Raw genomic sequence first — 21,441 nt, forward strand, 5'->3', positions numbered from 1 at the left:
GAGATGTAATTGCAATATAACATCGATACAATATCAGTGAACAGCGGAGCATATCAAATGCACATCTAACAAGACGTGTCAAGTGAACTTGGCTACAAATAAGCTCAACATCTACCGACATGGAGCTGCTGCTACAATAATCAAGGAGGTAATCAATTTTATATTTTAAATATTCAACGTAAATAATTCAACTATTTATTAATAACTACAATAACAATTAACTCAAAACTAGGAAAAATATTAGATACAAGTATAAAACTATTTCTAGGTAAAAATATATCTAATTTCTAAGAATATTTATATCTTTAATCTTATTACAGGTCTGTCACACTTGTTTTCATTAAAATACATTTTGGCTCGATTTATAGGTATGCGTCCGCACGTACGAGCGGCCAACGCTACACCACGTAATCAATTGTATGAAAATAGCGGCGCGGTCGCTCTCTATTAAACTAAAATATCGTTACATACGATTGCTTGTGATCCTGCGATGTAGCGGTAAAACCGCTGGTTCGCGCGGACGTATATACTTAAATCGAACCTTTGAGTATCACTGTCGCATCAGTCTGATTGCATCTTTATCATTTTATCAGCTCTCTACAAATCCAACACTATCTTCGATTCAAACTTAGCATTTGATTTGGATTTAATTAAACATCGATTGTGAGTGATGGAGGATTTCCTTCGCCAGGAATTTCGGCTATGCAGCGATTGGGGCCGCATTTCTTGGATTATATTTGTCTGTTTGTATTCTCCTTATTGCCTGCATAGAATTCAATAAATCTGTCGATAAAATGTTGGCCATCCCTGCAATTTTCTATGGGGACAAAATAAAAATATGTTCGCAATTTTAGATGTCATTCAGGTATTGTCAACATTTTTTGTAAAGGGTGTTATTACAGTACGTAAGTACATGGTTGCAAGCTTGCAATTTGTACCATCGGAGAAATTGATTTATAAGCAGATGGCAGAACTTCCTAGTTCGGTGATCGGTCGGATTATGAACCAATTTGTGTATAGTGTTTTACTTAAGCATCTATGGATCAAATTTTCTGATAGTCCTATGAACACTTTACGAAACATTTTAAGACATACCCAATAAGTATAATGGATTTCGTTTAAATAGAGTATGTAGATAATATTATTAGGTATAGTGGTCGCTATCAATATCAGCTAAAACCACAAATAGATGATAATAAACACGGGAACAAAATATTATCTCCGTAATAAGGGCCCGTCCGCACGTGAGCACACATTACTGCCCTTAAATCATATATTAGCGGCAAAGTAACTGCAATGTAGGACTTATAATCAGGAGGCCGTTAGGGCTGGGATACACTAGGTTCTTCAATTTTGCAATTATATGAATAAATAAAAAAATGGAGCTAAATACATCAAAATACAATTCAGGGTAAATACGTAAAAAAATATCACGAAATGCTTAGTAAGGCGTACTTTTAATAGATTTTTATTACTTTTAATAGAATTATTGTCATCGTTCTATAGGATGGTATTTCGGTGTTATATTATATAGGATGGTATTTGTGTGTAATATTACGATAAAATAAATCGGTTAACTTGCCCTACTTTAAAGCGCTTATATAGCACTTCGTAATATTGGTATAAGTAACAGTTTTTCCATAATTTTTATTATCTTTGTCTACTGTGCGCGTGAGCTCCGAGGAATCGGGGTCAGACAAGAGAATTGGAACGGTTGTGGTTTATATTATTTCCTTATCTTTCGAATAAAATTAAATAAAATGATATGGTGAGAAATTTCAATTATTAACTCATAGCCTCGGTGGCGCAGTAGGCAGCGCGTAAGTCTCATAATCTTAAGGTCGTGAGTTCGATCCTCACCCGGGGCATTCGTTTTTGTAGTGCTCATCGCTAATATTCAATTAACTTTTTTCTCCAAAATATACTTCAACGATAATTTTTTAATACTAACTGACTATATTATTGTTTAATAAGTACTACTTAAGTATGAAAATTGAAAATGAATGATGACGTGAGTCAAAATAGAATTCTGTAGATGATTGAAATAACAGCAATAGATCAACCTTTACGTAACAAGATAACAATTAGCATAACAAGATAATATTATCAAAATTAACTTTTAAAAAAATCTCTAAGACAACCGTGTGTCCTCCACCTTACATGGAATAATAGTGAGGGGAGTGGACATCAAAGCGTTAAGTGGTTCCTTTGGTCATCGAATCCCGGCCCCGCGATAAATAAGATTACACGTTATTCTTATTATTCGGTTTCTTAGGTGTCGCCCCCACCACCCCGCCACCCCGGCTTAGTCGATAACGAAATTATTTTTATGGAATTTTGTGTCATAAATGTATTTTTGTTTGTTACTGTATCTAATAATATTATTTTGTATGTGCTTGGCAACATTACCCGTATAGGTATTGTCTGAGAAGTTGAAAAATGATAGTGAGAGTTTTTATGAAATGAAGTGATTTTTAGGGTTCCGTAGTCAACAAGGAACCCTTACATATTTTATGAAAGATGATGCATGACCAACAAAGCATTCTTTATTCATAATCCTAATTATACAGTTAATGAATGAGCTGAACAAATGCAATACAAAATTTAGGCAATATTAAAAAACACATAGCACTAATGTAATAAGCAGCATTATGTATAAAGCAGGAATTCTATGAACTAGTAATCTAAAGCCAAAAGCTTCAAACGAAAAATATACAAGCTTTCTGAATTAAACGCGAGAAAGCTGGGTGTACACAGTATCGTAATAATATTAGGAGTTTAAATAATTGTCTAATAACACTTTAAGGTTCGATCCAAGACAAATACAACTTGTGAATTTTTCACTTATAATTATTGTCAAATTCTACGCTTATCAACGCAGTTAGATACTACTGGAGTAATCTTATATCTTTAAACGAGTAATTCTTGTATATACGTATAATTGTTTAATAAATATAATTGGAATCTTGGAATCGGCTCCAACGATTTTCATGAAAGGGGTACGAACCTTTGTGGCATAGGCCAACTTGATTTTTTTTTTCAAAATTTCTGAGCACGATAAAAGTTGTATATTTGGATAGAGTACACTTATACGAACAAAAAAAATCGGAAATTTTGAAAAAAAATCAAAATGGCCGGCGGCCAGATATGCCAGGCTCCATACAAAAATGTTCGAACCCCTTTAGTACCTACTTTATAGGGGGTTTCGGGGGCGATAAATCGATCTAGCTAGGAATCATTTTTAGAAAATGTCATTTTATTCGTGTTTTATCGAATACCGAGCAAAGCTCGGTCAAATAGCTAGTAATATTATTATGTTTACAGTTTAAAGTATTTGAATATTGTAAAAGCAAAAAATTTACATTGTAACAACTAGGTAGTAGGTACAGAGTTATAATAATAATGTCATATTTAACACACCCTACATTACATAACCCTTACTAATGAAAATATTTACTCAGTAAATAGGTATGCTTGATTTTGTCCGGCTTATTGAAAAAGTCAAAATAGTTTGGGCGTAAAGAGGTAACAGACTAACAGATAGACAAACAGAAAAATTTTCGCATTTATAATATTAATATGGATTATTATTCCTTACCATCATTGTGTACCCAGCCCAACTAAAATCCAAATACGAGTACTAATCCCGCAGTGCACATTAACAGATCTCGGGCGAAATACGTGCGATTCAGTATTTGTAATATGCGATGTTGAATCCCGCCTATATAAACTATACGCTAGCAGAAATAATTATTTAAATGGATACAATTTTTATGTTCTTATTATAACAAAATATTTTTTTAAATTAATGCACAGACTAAAATTATTTTCATATAGAAGCGTTGAAAGTAAAACAGTATCAATTCGATTACTGCTATAATCATATCTTCGTGGCTATGTGCCCACTGTCCATCCAGTACGATCTATACTTAATCTTTACTATAATATTATAAATGTGAAAGTGTGTCTGTCTGTTACCTCTTCACGCCCAAACCGCTCTATTGATTTTGCTGGGTATAGAGAAACTTTCAGTCCCGGGAAATGACATAGAATACTTTTAATCCCGGAAAAATATACGGTTCCCGCGCGATAAACATCAAGTATAATTGTATATATTATGTTCGAAGGACAGTGTTTGCGACGTCATAAAATATTATACTATTTTTCTTGAAGAAAATATAATTCGGAGATATATTTTGAAGATCAGTAATTTATTGTGAAATATTTTACTCAGGCTGTAATTACTCGTAGTTCGCCCCTTTAATTTAATTCAGTTGCAAATGTAAATAAAATTTATTTATTTCTTATTCTCGGTACCTACTTAAAATTTGGTATTCGACGTATGAAATCATGATAATCATAACAACCGCTAATGTATCATTGATATAACATCCATATTTACTAAACACTAATCAGATGTTCTTTCATCTCGGGGGTTCCCCTGGGACGATATTTCCCAATAAGTCGGTAATCGCGATCATTACTGTCGGCCGCTAACATAAATTAATACTTGGTATGGCGATATCGGGGCGCCGATATTGGTATTTGTTGCTATCTGCGGGGGCCGGGATCGATATTAGGTTAGGTGCAGACCAGCGACTGTTAGTAGATCCGATATAACCTTTACCATTTCGACCATAATATATACGGGCGTATATATAGCTTTGATAAGGAGGGGGGGGGGGTCCCTGACGCCAAGTGCGAGTTGGAATCGCCCATGATGGGTTTCGCAGCAGCAAATAGGAAACGTGTTTAGGAAATCAAAGATATTTTTTAAATATATATTATAATTTATACCGCACCGTTTTTAATCGGCGAGGTACATATATTATTGTCGATTGGACACGTAAGATGGATAGTCCGGACCCCCAAGACCACCCCCCTTATATACGCCCATGACCATTGGAGTTGCCATCAAGTCACATTCAGAAACTTTTTTGTTCAATAAAATGTTACTTTTATCTGGTTGAGGTGGTGAAAGTTGAAAGTTGTGAAGCTACAGCCACAATAGACATAACGACCAGTAGTTCGACTGCAAAGAAACGGACAGGTTTCAATATCTGTCAAATTCGTCGGGTTTCACTAGGATTATGAACGGAATGTGCCTCGCGCTGGCTGATATAATTTATTTTTAAATATTTAAAATAAAGATTTCAAAATTGGATTCTGACAATTTTAATCGCATGTGCCAAAACACAAACAACAATACGACCAAAGAGGAACACGTCCAGCGAATATGTCATAGTTTTAAATTCGTAGGTAACAAGTTAACAACCCTAGCGACGATTTTCGCCATAATACGTCAAATTTAAAAATTTCAACATCAGTTCTAAGTCAGCATACTCTATAATTCTGTCTACTCTTCTACAGCGGTCAGCGACCCGCTACGCATGCTACACCGTGCTACGAATCCGTAGCATTGCGTATAAAAGATTTTACTCGGTTGTCGCCGCCTTAGTTTTTGTCGCGCGTTTTCTTTTTGTCTCTAAGGAATTTATTAAAAAGGTTATTCAATTATAAATTAATAAGAGCTTCGATTAATGATGAGAAAACCATGATTCGGCTTTAATAAGATTCCGGTTTTATCATTTTAGTAATTTGCCGTAATAAAACCGTTTCCTAATTGTCATAAGTTTGCTTTTTATTTTCATAGAATAATTGAACTATCTCATTAACATACAAGTTTTTGGGACTCGAACCTCTATCTCTACAGTTCAACTTCTGCGCCAGTGGACACAACACTTATCAACAATCATTAGCTCCCGTCTCACTATTGGAAGGCGACCATATTATCTTATTAGAAATGACTGTTTTCTGCGGCAAGCGATAACAGGCCTTATTGACGCAATCCCAGGAGGAGAGGGAGTCATAATCCATTGTTGCCAACTTAAATAGAGTTTATGTAGCATGCGGTCCTTATTGCGTGTATTGGGTAGCTAAAAGAATTAGGAAAGTGCTGGATAAGTTTGCAAGAGATGTTTGAAAGTATTCTATAATATGGACGATTTTTTTAAGGAAAAATGACTAACTAGTAATAAATTGTGTCTAGTATACCTAAGTATAACTTTAAAAGATGAAATGACAAATATTATATGCATACATTATGTTTGATTTTTAAATATTAACTAAGTATAATATAATTTAATGTTTATGAAATGACTTTTCAAAATTATGTATTATTATTAGGATTTAATATTATGAATCATTTATTATTTTTGATCATTATAAATTCAAATCTAATATTGTTGTAAAATGAAATTACTCGGATGTGTGCTCTATGTTTTCCCTTTCATACAAATATTGCATGCCCGAACGGGTAAACTGTTGAAACCAACAAATCTGTAACACCTTTGTAACACAGTTTTGAGCAATAAATGTTTCTTTGTCTTTGTCTTGTCTTTTGAAAATACCTTCAAACCAATATACATTAGGGGAGATAGGTCAAGTACATAATATTAATTATTATTACATATTAATATTAATATCCAATATAACTGGAACTTATTAGCATTTAGGGCCTGTTTCACCACTTCCTGATAAGTGCAAAATAGGCTATCCACCACTTAACTTGACAGATAAAATATGGAGAATCTCTCAAAAAAGATTTGAATATCCTATTTGCCACTTTATAAGAAAGTGGTGAAACAGGCCCTTAGACAAGTAAAATAAAATAGCAGTACTACTACATCTTTTAAATCTTGTAAAATAAGTAATTACACAGTAAATATAAGTATCTGCGAATACTTCTTGTACCCATAAGCACATAAAAATCGATATTAACGAGTTAAAAGACCAATAAAAGTAAACCATATTATGCATAGTCTGAATTATAAGTCTGCAACATAACAATATACATACTAACGTAACCTAATTTGTAGCCCATCCAGGAGCTGTGTATCTGTGACCAATATTATAGCGTCTCACACAGTGTCTTCTGTTATCATTTCCCTCAGACCTTTTAGGGATTCTTACATCGATGACCGTTTACACACACGTGCGGATCTATTATAATTAATTGATTTAATATATTTTGACGTTAGTGATCTAAAAATGTGTTTATTTTTGTGGGTTATTTAAGCAATACTAACCTGACTTAAGAAGTTATACAAGGTGTAACTAAGCGGTATCTCTCTTGCGAGTTAAAAGTAAGAAGAATTAACTGAGACGTGGTGGGAGACGTCCATAAAAAAGAAGAAAATAATAAGATATTTTGGAGATGTCGTCAGTAGTTAGCTACATTTAAATGGATATACATCCATTTATTACGTAGAAAAAAAAAAGAAATATTCAATATTTGTTCCAACCCAAAGTTCAGTATCTAAGTAGTATAAAATGATAGGAACAGATCGGTTATACACCCACAGCTATAGCCCGGCTAAGTGATACGTTTCGGGGGAGGATTCGCCATTTTATTTTTAATGTTTATTGCTTTTTGCTGGATAAATTTGTTCCCGAGGGGGTGTGAGGCGAGGAATCAATGCGGTAGGCTCTTAAGATAAACCCTACTACGAGATCTTGATAGAGTCGAGACTGCATTTACTCACTTTTCAAAACAAAGAATAGTAAACTTTGTTACCTTCCTACTACATTGTATAAAAAATATGCAATATTAAAATATTTGATTTATTAATAAAAATAAAATAGACTACTAAGATAATTTCGATAAAAATAGCTGTGATAATAATAATTATTTTAAAAACTCAAAAGTCAACATAATATTAATTCGTAATTTATCTGATAACTTTAATTAACTTCTATTAGTTTTAGAATCTAGTCGAAATAGGAGTGAAGTATATAATATTTTTGTGAAAAACATAAAAGGTCACATAAAACTAAGACAATAAAAAATAATAATTAATAAGATAATTTTATTGTTTTTGGTCATTTTGATTTTGTCGAGTTTGTCGTCCACATATCACAAAGCCAGTGGTAGGGACTATCTGCCCCCCTATCATTAACTTTGTCAAAACCTGAGCTAATCCGTGCAGGTATGTAAACAGTTGTAAAGTGAATGGTTATGTTTCCGTATCATGTGCACTTTTACTTCTCAATGGTTTTAACCTGTAATATTTGTCTCTGAACTGGATTAAGAAATGTCAAACACGAACGTCAAATTTGACTAACGGAATTGTTTTTTTTTTAGGAAATTGAAATGGCTTAGCCATAACGACTAACGGAAAAATTGTAAATCAAGATGAAAATATAGTTTAAAAAAAGATTAATATTTTTTATTATAAAATATACTATTTTCTAATATAAAACGTGGTCAATGTAGGAATAGTTACTTTTGCACCGATTTATTGTATTTAAAGGTAATTATTATAAATGTGTAAATGGTTTTATTTATATCTTTTGGTATTTTATAAGCCCTTTATGAAAACACTGAGAAAATAACACTCCTTCATGTTTATATTATCACAAGCATGGCGATCTAGAGGAGAAAGAATTCTCTGACATTGGCAACTAACTGAGTCGGCAATTAAAAAAGAGAAGAAGAAGGAGACAAAAAAAAAAGATAATTGGATATTGTTATTAAGTTTATAGAGATTATGTTTTATGCAAGAAATTGATAAGTTTATTATATCCTATACCTACTTGATACCTACGCTAAATAATCTACCATGAAAAAGTCTTAGAAATGCATCAAACTTGTGGATTACAATTACATGCATTACAACAGAGTTGATGTCATGAGTTGAACATAGTTTGTTGAACTTGAACTCATTCTTGAACACCTACGTTTTTTTGAGCTTTCAAATAGGTATTATTGTAACATAAACAGGCAATTTATAAGTTTAATAATCCCCTTTTTGTGCCTTGTAAGGCATTTTACATTATTAGTACTGTGTACGCTGAACCAAATATTTTTCAGGATAAAGGATGATTGCTAACACTGAGATACTATAAGTACTACATTTTATAATAAAGAATAGCAAGTGTAATGATGACGAAGTCCTAGGAAGATAATATATATTCACTCAAAAGCTTTAATTAAAAGAAATTTAATAAATACTCGTTTTTAAATGTTTTTTCATTTATTTTCTCACTTAAATATACCTACCTTAGATACATATTCATACACAGCTTTCATCAATAGGTACTACATTTGTCTTACACCTTATTATCAACCTAGTATCAGATAGGCAAGTGTTAAATCTCTTTTATATTATACTTCTAAAAATATTTATACAGCGGAAATCTGCAAATCTGGCAAACCAATAACAATTAGAAACTGCATTGCAAGTTGCAACTATGGGAAATTGCCTGGGATATCTCAGACAGAGAGCGGTCAAGGGTTTTGTGTTCTTTGTGTTGTATTATGTTGTAGAATGCCTCCCGTGTGAGTATCTCTATATACTCACACAGGAGGAGTTCTGAATGTGTTAGAATTGCTCCTCAGTCACACACTGACTGCTCCAACGCAAATGCTTCAACGCGTGACCACTCTGTCTGATAGGTCCCTAAAACGACCACATCTTTTTAAAATGTATAATACATGAGGACTTACTAAAGTCCTCATGTATTTTAAATTTTAATGTAATAAGTAATATAAAACTAATATTATTATTATTGAGGTACAAAAGAATTTTTGGTAATAATAATATAAGTTCCAATGAAAATATTATGTTTTATGAACAATAAGTATGTTTGTTATGCAATTTTTGTTATGTCTTTTTGGAAAAAGTACTATAAGTAATGTAGGATTATATTTTTGAGTTTTAGTGACTATTCCCATTGTATATTATATCATATTGTAGTCAAGAGAAGTTATAAATGAAAAAGTGCATATGAGAATTTAGCTAATTTGGATTTTATATTATCAATGATTTAACTTTTCTAGTAGTTTAGGTGTATGTGTGTGTGTCAATATTTATTCGTGAATATACTTGAATCTAAAGTTTCAAAGGTTGTGTTCTCAAAATTCTTGTTATTGAGAAAGTAATACCTTTGAATTTACCTCTTTGGTGCAGCGTTTATCATGCATGGTTTACAAGGAAATAGTTTGTGAAATAACACAAAGACCTACTGCAATCAAAAGATTGTACGAAATGCTCCTAAGATAGGTTCCTAAGAAGTACATAGTAAGTTTTAATTTAATATAAAACTAATACTTATTATTATTATTGAGGTAAGTACAAAAGTATTTTTGGTAATACATAATAATATATGTTCCTATGATAATATTATGTTTTATGAACAATAAGTTCCATATGTTTGTTATGCAATTCTTATTAAGTAAGTCTTTTTTGGAAAAGTACTATAATGTAGGTTTTTGTTTTTGAGTAAAATTTAGTGATTTACACTATTCCCATCATATAATACCATATTGTCGTCAAGAGAAGAAGTTATAAATGAAAAAGTGCTCATATGAGAATTTAGCTAATTGGGTTTCTAATTGGGATTGATAATATCATATCAATTATTTAACTTTTCTAGTAGTTTAGGTGTGTCAATGTTTATCCGGAGCATGTTATACATACATCTAAAGGTTAAAAGGTTGTGTTCTGAAAATTCTTGTTAAAAGTAAGTAATATTGAATTATTTACCTCTTTGGTGCAGTGTTTATCATGCATATACCAAAATACTTCAGGTTTACAAGGAAATAGTTTGTGAAATAACACAAAAACCTACAATGCAACTATAAGATTGTACCTGTAGGTTTTTGGTGAAAATTCATACTTGTTTTACAGTAATTATACACAACACTTGTGTTCCTTATACCTTGTATGTGTTTCTTGTGTACTAAATCAATGCAGTCTTAGCTCATCGCACAAATGCAAACCTTATTGTTGACTAGACATATAGGTATACTACACCTCACTTATGTTATTATTCTGAAACCTCACTAACACTAAATGGATTACTAAGGTCTCTACGTCTTTACTTATGTATCAGTTCGTGATTAACTTGAGAATACTTAATCGTTTTCCAAAAATTTGGACACTTCGAATGTTAAGTTTTTTGGTTTTAATAACGAATTATTTTCACTAAAATATATGCTACAGACTAAAATATAACTTATTAAGTAACTAACCAACTAAATAGCAATATAATTTAAGACTAAAAAGTATGTAATATTGATAAATAAAATTACTAAAATGTAAACTATTCAGTAAAAGCTACTCGTTGGTTGGTGTTTATTGAATTGCTGTATTTGACGTAAAAGCAAGCGAGCTTATGTCAGAAGTGTTGTCATGATACCAAATGATACGAAATTATTACTCAGTTAACAATGGAGAAGTGAGTTTTGTGTCACGTGACCACTGACTGGCTGGAAAATAGAGGTCATGGTACCAAAATGCGAGCCAGTCAGTATTCTGGCTGGCTTTAAGAGCTCATGATAGAGGCCCTGGTAGCCATTTACGTCGCAGATGTTTTCTATGTTAATTCAATTGTTTTTTTGTTAATTTTTATGCTTTTTTTCATGGTCGATTTAGTCCGTTCGCCGGAGGATTAACGATAATGTGGATTTCGCCTAAATCTCGGCTTAATTTTTTCAAGATGGCGCCGATGGCCGTTTTCACAAAGCAAAAACATTACATTATCGATGTTTTAAAAATACAACTTTTAGTATTCTTCTGTTTGGTTTATTTATAGAAGTACTTACTTTATTTTCATACATGAACAACTATTTTTAAATTCGGAAGTCTAAGCTCTCAAGTCTCAACTTATGACTAAAGTAGTAGAGGACGTGTCGACAATTTGTCACTGCACTTTAATTGCTTGACCATTACAATTTTATACATTTAACAGAATTCAATCGAAGACGTGAGTTGCATTAATGGAGGCTTTAGGGCTGGAAAAACTATTAAAAATAAAAAATTGTGCATTTTGTGTGTAGCCAGATACATTATAGCCTGGTGATGAAGTAGATAAGTTACAAGGTTTGTTCAATTACTATATATATAAGGGAAAAATAATGTGTCCGTATGTTACAAAATGTTACTTTATCGTGTTCTTCAACTCACTTCTTCAATTATTATAGATAAGTACATGAATAGTTCGCCACTTCTTCATCCTTTTTTCCAAAAAGTATATTAATTAAACTTCTTTCATACTATTTTTTTTTATTTAATTCTTTATTGTACACAAGAAACACATGAAGATACAATTAACACGAAAAGACGACACAAAGGCGCTCGCACTATACAACAATTTTTTGTGATTTGTATAAGCAAGCAACCGAGCGTCATGAATTTGCCCATAGGTACAAAATACAGAAAAAATGCTATCAGCGCTGCTACTTTCACAGTGAACTCTATACACGGGACTCATGCACACCCTAAAGTATTATCACTTAGTTTTGTTACATCCTGTATGAAAAGAACCTTTCATAATAATAATTGACAGCGCCCGAACCTTCTAAATGCGATAGCTGAAATAAAACTCTTTTAAAATTTTATATATTGTACTCAAAAGAATAATTTTATTTAATTTAAGATGTCACATGGTTGGTATATTTATACGAGACTAGCTGTTGCCCGCGACTTCGTCCGCGTGGACTTTAGTTTATAGCGCGCGGTGTCAACAAAATTTGTGTCAAATTTAAAAACTTTTTAAAACCCTGGTAAGTGGTACCCCTCTTAGGGCCGCGCTACACCGGAATGGCAGCGCTGAAAGTGCTCGCCTCGCCGCTGCCATTCCGGTGTAGCGCGGCCCTTAATTAATCAAAATACCCAAAAACAGCTGTGCAGTGTGCACATAATCTATACTAATATTATAAATGCGAAAGTATCTCTGTCTGTCTGTCAGTCTCGCTTTCACGCCAAACGCCAAAAGTATCTCTGTATGTCTGTCTGTCTGTCTGTCTGTCAGTCTCGCTTTCACGCCAAACGCCAAAACTACCGAACCGATTGTGATGAAATTTTGTATACAGATAGTCTAAAGCCTGAGAAAGGACATAGGCTACTTTTTTACTGGAAAAAAGGGTTGTAAGGGAGTGAAAATGCGTAAATTTGTTCAAATTAAGTTAGTTCCAACAATTCATAATAGATGGCGCCGTGCGTCTTCTACATCACGCTGACGCTTGCTCAAAAGTCTTTCTATAAGACGTGGTATCATCTTACATTTAAGTTTCGATTTTTTTCGATTGTTATATCTATTCTACGGTATTAAATAAGTCAGTACTTTATCTGTGCAGTGACGTAACCTTAAATCTATCAATGATAAATAGTTTATGGGTAAAGTTGTGTAATTGGAGGGCTAAATAAGCTTTAAAATTTGGCATAAAATATAAAGTTTAATATAAAAAAATTAAATACTTATTGTGTGCACACTGCACAGCTGTATTGATTTCAGGGGTACCAGGTTTTTTTTATAAAAGCTTTTGACACCAATTTTGTTGACATCGCGCGCTATAAACTGAAGTCCACGCGGACGAAGTCGCGGGCAACAGCTAGTGTTACAATAAAGTAAAAAAATAAAACGCCATCTGTTGAATCGTATTAGAACTAAAATGTTCATTCCATCGATATATTTCTGGATTTTTTATAATATTATACATAAAATATGTTTAAGATTTTTGAAATTTTATTTTAATACACATCCAAGACCCAGGAACATTGAAAACTTTTTGTTCCGCCTGCGGGACTCGAACCCAGGACCCCCGGGATGAGCGCTGGCCACGCGCAATGCGAATTCATTTTCATCGATATTTTCATGGAAATAAGATATTTTCCCACATCAAAATGTAGCCTATGTCCTTTCTCAGACTCTAGAATAACTGTATACAAAATTTCATTGCAATCGGTTCAGTAGTTTTGGCGTGAAAGCAAGACAGACAGACAGACAGACAGACAGACAGACAGACAGACAGAGATACTTTCGCATTTATAATATTAGTATGGATTGTGTAACGAAATATTATAATGAGCAATAAATCATAAACAATATTTGAATCCCAGCCTCCCTCAAATCCATTTCGGTATTAGCATCGGAAAAAATTTGGAATGTATTGTGATGACGTAGGGTGGGGAGGAGTTTCACGGATTGGAAACTGACGCTAAATATTTGGATTTAAAATATTTCTCACCTATACAGGGTGTAACAAAAATAAGTGATAATACTTTAGGGTGTGTACGTGTTCCTTGTAGAGAGTTCAATGTGAAAGTAGCAGCGCTGAAAGACCAAACATTTTTTTCACTTTTGTATGGGGAAACTCGTGACGCTCGGGCCCTTGCCCATACAAAAGTCAAAAAATTTTTTCGTCTTTCAGAGCTGTTACTTTCACAGTGAACTCTCTACAAGGAACACGTACACACCCTAAAGTATTATCACTTATTTTTGTCACACATTGTATACAGGATGTAACATGGTTACGGTTAACGGAAACATAATATTTAATACTTTTGTATATATACATATTATATTTAAGATATTTATTATATTAAACATATATTTTAATACACATCCAAGACCCAGGAACATTGAAAACTTTTTGTTCCGTCGGCGGTATTCGAACCCGCGACCCCCGGCTTGAGCTACCAACTCGCCCACCAACTGAGCAACAGAGGTCGTCAAAATAAGTTTTTTCATATTTCTTAGTAAGGACTGAAAGGATCGCATCTCTTATTTGGTATCAATCAGATATAATTTTGCATAAGAACGTTACAAAAAAAATAACGTTCTTATGAAAAATAGTCCAAATATTTTTGTATAGGCATAATATTATAATCTAAACTAAAACTATCACCTTGTCTCTTTGCATTGCGTCGTCGCTCTAAGTACACGCGCCAGAAAAACAACAAACCAAAAATGGCTATCTCGAAATCGTAAATTTTCATTTTAAAAATTAAAGATAGTAATTATACCTTGCCGTTCAATTTAAAACTGGTGCATTTTAGTCGCATCTCTTGAGGGTTGTTTTTTTTCAACTGTCATTAATTTTGAGTAACCCCCTCCCACCCCCGGACGTTTCTTGTGGGACTGGGGTGGGGCGATTAAGCTGTGTTTAATGTCGTCCCCCAAAAAAATAAAAAGGAGCTAATCAACAGATTGATTCAGTGGCTGGAGGCGAAAAAAGTTTCAAGTGTTCCGTTATAGACGAAAAAACGGTCGCCCGTTTCATTATTTTGAATGAAAAATTAAAGGTCGCGGGATTTTATTATTGGAACATCTTCTACAGATATAACGACCTGCCTCCCCCTCGTCATGGACATGTTTATAGGTATTTTACTTGCCTGCGGGTTTCGGATTCTAGCTGAGGTGCAATCATTATATTAAATGAACTTTACTTAGACAATCTGCGTTATTTGGTCGGATTATATGAAATCCATGGTAGTCGCCAACTTGGTTTGAAATAACCTCACCAAGTTATGTAGATTCTCTAATAGTAATAATCACCACTTAAAAGTCCCACGTTACATTATGATTATGACCATATTTTGTCCATCATAGAAAGTATAAAGCCGCATATTATTATTTATTATCAATTGTCAACAAGGTTAATACGTCTTGTTCTACTTCAAGGTTAACAACTTGATGCTGAAACATGTCTAGCTCTCCAATGAACCGAATTTTTCTCGCTAATATTACTCACATAGGTATAGCGTATGTAAATGAACATACTGATTTCAAAGAATTTCCCCCCGGGCCGGGGATCTTCGCTCGCGACCCCCGAATTGGGGCTAATTTCGCAGGAACGGGTTATTAAATATTGATGGCTCATTTTATATCGACTGAGGAGACCTTTGATGGGATTTTTGCAATTTATGGAGCTAACAAACATTGAAGTACGCTTGGTATGTATGATACATGATGTTAGGAATTCTGTTTAGTTCACTTGTACAGAAGATACGTAACATTTATATTTTATTTCGTGACATGATTTTAGATCCCAAATATATTCATGTGACTAACTGCTGCACTCAGATAGGAATATTAATTATTATTATCTGTCAATTTTGACATAAGTCCCATATATACCGTGTTAAACTCTTCATTAAATAATAATTGAACTTTAAAATAATCATTAAATGTCTCTGAGTGCGACGGTAATTTAAGTAACGAAAAGTAACTTGATCAAAATCTATGGCAAGGCTCTGCTAAGACAGAAAAATTAACATACCTACTTTAGATCAACCATTGTACTCACGAAGACTACAAGACAAGTTTCCACCCTTGTAGAAAAAGACAAAGATTTTCATCAGAAAGAGACAGCGAGATGTGACACAAAGGTGACCATATAGCACCTGATGCGGAACTAGCGGGTGTCATAATTGACGTGTCACGGGGTGTCACGGCGTGTCACCAGCCGACCGTGGTCGCCACAAAGACAAATAGAAGAGTGTCACGTGACATCGAGATCGCCTCGCACATACGGGCTGATGACGAATTGAATCTTACTATTTTTCATGTAATAATAATTATTTTTATGAGACTCAATTTCTGTTATTAGGTTACCTGCATTGTTACTGCTACTGACCTATCAAAGGTGCATCGATATTGTTTTATAGCTGATTTAAAGAAAATAATATAAAAAACATAATATTCATTGAATAGATGGTAATAGGAGTGCGATTGTCATTTTTAACCGACTTCCAAAAAACGAGGAGGTTATATATTCAGCTGTGTTTTTTTGTATGTTCGACCACTACTCCGCCGTTTGTGAACCGATTTTCAAAATTTTTGTTTTGTTATATTAGGTTTCACTCCAATTTGGTCCCATTTTCACAAAAGTGGTGATCTGATGATGGGATCCATGAGTAATCAAGGAAACTCCTCAAAATTTATATGGAAACATATAGTGATTTTGGTTTCATGAGAAGCATCCTAAGCATATGCTACCAAAACGCAAGATTTTGCACCAAGGTATACTATGGTTCCGAAGATACTAAGAGAACTCCGGATTCCTTATAGATACAAGTTTGGGGTTTAGGCGTTGTTTTAAGAACTGAAAGCATGTGCTACTATGCAAATTACATTCATCTTCATCATCATCATCATCACTACCATGTCAGGGTCACCAATGTCACAACTCGCATGGTTGTATATGGATACAATATACACACAACACCATATAATATCATCAGTCATCACGTTATGTCCTTATTTATTTGGTACATTTCAAAGCGATTTTAATACAAAAATATATACTTAATATTGTTTCAAAATACATAATATTTCAAGTACCACAAAATTGAACATAAGTAACAAATTCAACCTTTACTCCAGAGCGTAAGGCACACATTTGGGTAGGACTGAAGGAAACGGGGCACTATGGAAAAAATAATTAAAAAAAATTTTCGTCAAAATTTTAACCTCTTATAACCACCCTTTTTGAATATACCAATCGATAGGGGGCGCCAAGGGGAGCAAAAAAGCTCAGATAAACTTTTCTCAAAAATCAACCCCTGTCGAAAGACAGGCTGAAATGTGACCCTCGTTAGCACGGAGAAAATACTTAAAAAAATTTTGACGACAAAAATACAACCCCCTATGACCACCCCTTTTTATTATACCAATCGATAGGGGGCGCCAAGGGAAGCAAAAAATCTCAGATAAACTTTTCTCAAAAATCAACCCCTGTCGAATGACAGGCCGAAATGTGACCCTTGTTAGTATGGCGAAAATACTTAGAAAAATTTGGCTAAAGTTTAGGAACCTGTCAATTAAATGTTGGTGACATGGGTTAAGGAGGATTGTTTTGGGTGAGAAAAACTCTTACTTACTGTTTCCACCGCCAGTAAACTCTCTGTTTAGAAGAAATTCGCATTTAAGATTTTCGTAATCTTCAGATAAGATCATCTGTTTTCTGATGTTTACGAAGTATTTTTAAGGCATCTCAAGGCTGTGATGAGTGGGTCTTACTTAACTACTCAGCCACGGATACCGAAGGGGGGGCTCGGGGGGCGCAGCCCCCCGCCAAAAAAAAAACAAACACAATCTAGAAAGTCCAAAAGTAGGTTAGGTTAGGTTGGAACTTAGACCACAACACCCAGATATAGGAGCCCCGCGCAGCGGGGCTCCGTCGACTTTCTTTTGTAGTAGTTTGTCAAATAAATTGTGGTAGGTTTGTAAACATTTACCAAGATTAAGATAATATTAAGGGGTTGAAGTATTTTCTTACGCGATGGTTAGTAGGTAACTAAAAAGAGTGAAATGATTATTTTTAACAAAAAATTAAAACCGACTTCCAAGGTAAAAACAATAATAACATCCTTATAATATGAACTAAAAAGTATTAAATAATTTTTCCTATCTTATTAGATAGTGCCTTTTTCCGAATTCGGCTAAACCTCAACTATTTTTGTACTCAATCTTCATAATTTTGAAGTCGGTGCCAGTTCCAAAAGTTTCAAATATTCTGTCAGAGAACTAAAGATTCAGCTATCTGGTACCGACTTCAAAATGATGAAGATTGAGTACAGAAATAGTTGAGGTTTAGCCGAATTCGAAAAAAGGCACTATTAGATAGGAAAAATTATTTAATACTTTTTAGTTCATATTATAAGGATGTTATTATTGTTTTTACCTTGGAAGTCGGTTTTAATTTTTTGTTAAAAATAATAATATATGTAAGTTATGTGATATTTTTTTTTGCACGAGGATAAATCTATGTGGCATTGATACAGATTTCATAGAAACATTTCATAAATGAATCGGTTAGTAAAGAAAGGGAACAAGTCAGGTTTTTTCACATTTGGCAATATTGATGGCAAATAACTCTTTGGGCCAACACTCATACTGTAATCAAGAAAGGGGATAAGTCAGGCCATTCTAAGACAAAAATAAATGCGGATCACAAAATGAATGTAGTTATGAAACCAAACATGTCACTGACTTGTACCGTTTCTTCAACAAACTTGCAACACTGATTTTTTGACAGAAATCAAGTGACTGTTATCATAACCTTGTCTTAACCTAAACAAAATATTATTGAATTATTAATTGTTTGCTGTTATTTTATACCAAAAATGTCAAGTTCTGGGAGTGAAACGGCAAGAGAAGATGCTGAAAATATAAGAAAAAGAAAGGGGGTAAAAAATGAAACAAAAGCACAAAAAATCAAAAGATGTCGAGTTAAAGGCTTACAATACGAAAACTATAAGGGGGACATAGTACAACCTAAAAGAATTGGTGAGTCTTGTAACTGTTCTTTGAAATGCTTTGAAAATGTTGATGAAGAAACAAGAGTCATGGCTTTGACAGACTTACTCAACCTTAACACAAAAAATGAACAAGATATATTTTTGTATGGTCTGATAGAGCTTAAAAATATAAAGCAGAGACGTCCAAGAACTGCAGACCCTAAAAAATCTAGACCTAAGAGTTATAGTTTTAAGTATTTCATCAAAGTAGTTGAATCTAAAGTACTTGTATGTAAGAAAGCATTTTGCAGCATTTATGCTATAAAAAATAATGCGCTGTATAGGCTTCAACGTTTACTTCGTTTAGGCGAATTGCCATCTGATAAAAGAGGAAAGCAAATGAATCAAAAAATTATACCTGGCTCTGTAATTCAAGAAATAAAAAATCATATATCTAGTTTTCCAGTAAAACAATCACATTATGCATCAAAGGAATATGTCTATTTGCCTGCAAATTTAAATGTAAAACTTATGTACAAAATGTACAAAGAAAAACACCCATTATCACAAGCTAAGTTATCCTTTTATTATAATGTTTTTAGAAACCACTTTGACCTGCATTTTGGCAGACCTCAAGTGGATGTTTGTTGTGAGTGTGAAAGACTTAATATAAGAATACAGTCATCAGACTTAAATCAGACTGCAATTCATACTGCTAAAGCAGAGCTAGCAGTTCATAAAAAAAGGGCTCAAAAGTTTTATGCCAGCATAAAAGAAGTTCAGAAACTGTGTGAAGAAAGGTCAGATGTTATGGGGCTTACGTTTGACTACATGCAAAATATTTCCTTGCCTTGTATACCAGTTCAGGAAATGTTTTATTATAGACAACTGTCATTATTTCCATTTTGCATTAAAAATTTAAAAACTAATGAAAGCCGTTTCTTCTTATACCATGAAGGTATTGCGCTAAAGGGCCCAAATGAAACCTGCTCTTTTTTATTAAAATACATACAGGAACAGATTCCTTCAACAATAAAAGAACTTTACCTTTTCACAGATGGTTGTGGTGGCCAGAACCGCAATCACGTAATGATTAGTTTGTGCCAAGCACTTGTGGACACTGGCAAATTTGAAAAAATTTTCCACAGATTTCCAGTTCGTGGCCATTCTTTTTTACCAAACGACAGGTCATTTGGCACTGTAAAGAAAATATTGAGAAAAAGAGATAGATATTACCATCCCATGGAAATTTGTGAAATTATTTGCAGTGCTAATAAGAATTTTACAGTGACTATGGTGAAGACAGACGATATTTTAGATTTTAAAGACTGGTGGACAAGATATTACAAAAAGAGTTCAATATCCATTGAAACACAATCAAGACAAGTGCCTCGAACTCTGAAACAGAGTTTCTTGGTATCTCGTTTTCTAGAATTTGAATATTCATCACAATTGAAAGGGTGTGTTGTTACTAGGCCTTACATACAGAGTTTCGCGGGTGCCAACACTTTTGATCTAAGAAGAAATAAAGCTCAGATTCCTGTATTACCTACTAAAAAGGCCTTTAATGGTCCAGTTCCCATCAACAAAAAGAAGATAGAAGACCTTAGAAAGACTCTGCAATATATTCCACATGAACATAAGGACTACTTTAACACAATCATTGAAAAGTGGCCTACTACAGACACTAATAATGATTAAAACCAATAAAAAATATAACTTTTAGTATGTATTTTTATAGTTTTATTTATCACTTTTCAATTTAGTCAAGAAAAGGAACATGTCAACAGCTTTTTGTGATTTTTATACAAAAAACTATTGTATTTTTTTTTAAGATAATAGTTTTATTACATTGTTTTTATCTTGGCTTATTAATAAAAAAATAAAAAACATATTATGTTCTAACAATATTTTCCAAAAAAAACTTTTTTGTGTCTCCTGTAAAATTAGGTTGCAGTGACATGTTCCCTTTCTTGATTAAGCGATTCAAATGTCGTAATATGCGGCTCACATTTGACATGTTAAAATGGTATCGCCTCATGAACGAGAATGACCTTACGGTGGTAATTTCGAAGAGCAGGGAGTAGGGAAACATTATTGTTTCCCTACTCCCTGCTCTTCGCTTATGCGCTCAACAACAAATTATTACATTTTTCTGTTATCGTGAGTGACCATGGTGGCATTAAATAAATCGTTTTCAAGACCATATAAAGAAAAAACACAACCAAAGAAAGTACACCCTGTAGACGTTATCTAGGAAACAGCGATTCGCATCTATTGAATGCGAGAAGTCGTAGCGTGTCCGTCATACACCGGTGGACGTATTCAGTATTGTTCGTCGCGCGGCTTTGTCCGCTTCACCTATTGGGTTTCTTCACTTATCTGGGTCAGCGCATCAATTGTCGTCAACGGT

At 33.5% G+C, this 21,441-nt stretch overlaps 1 non-coding gene across 1 annotated transcript; it reads left to right on the forward strand.

Annotated features, from left to right (window-relative positions):
- The first annotated feature begins 1,795 nt into the window (after positions 1–1,795).
- Trnam-cau lies at positions 1,796–1,868 on the forward strand. The gene has a single exon. It is a non-coding gene; the product is annotated as a tRNA-Met (tRNA).
- The last annotated feature ends 19,573 nt before the right edge of the window (positions 1,869–21,441 follow it).

This window comes from Aricia agestis, chromosome 6 (assembly GCF_905147365.1).
Source record: "Aricia agestis chromosome 6, ilAriAges1.1, whole genome shotgun sequence".
Lineage (NCBI taxonomy): Eukaryota > Metazoa > Arthropoda > Insecta > Lepidoptera > Lycaenidae > Aricia > Aricia agestis.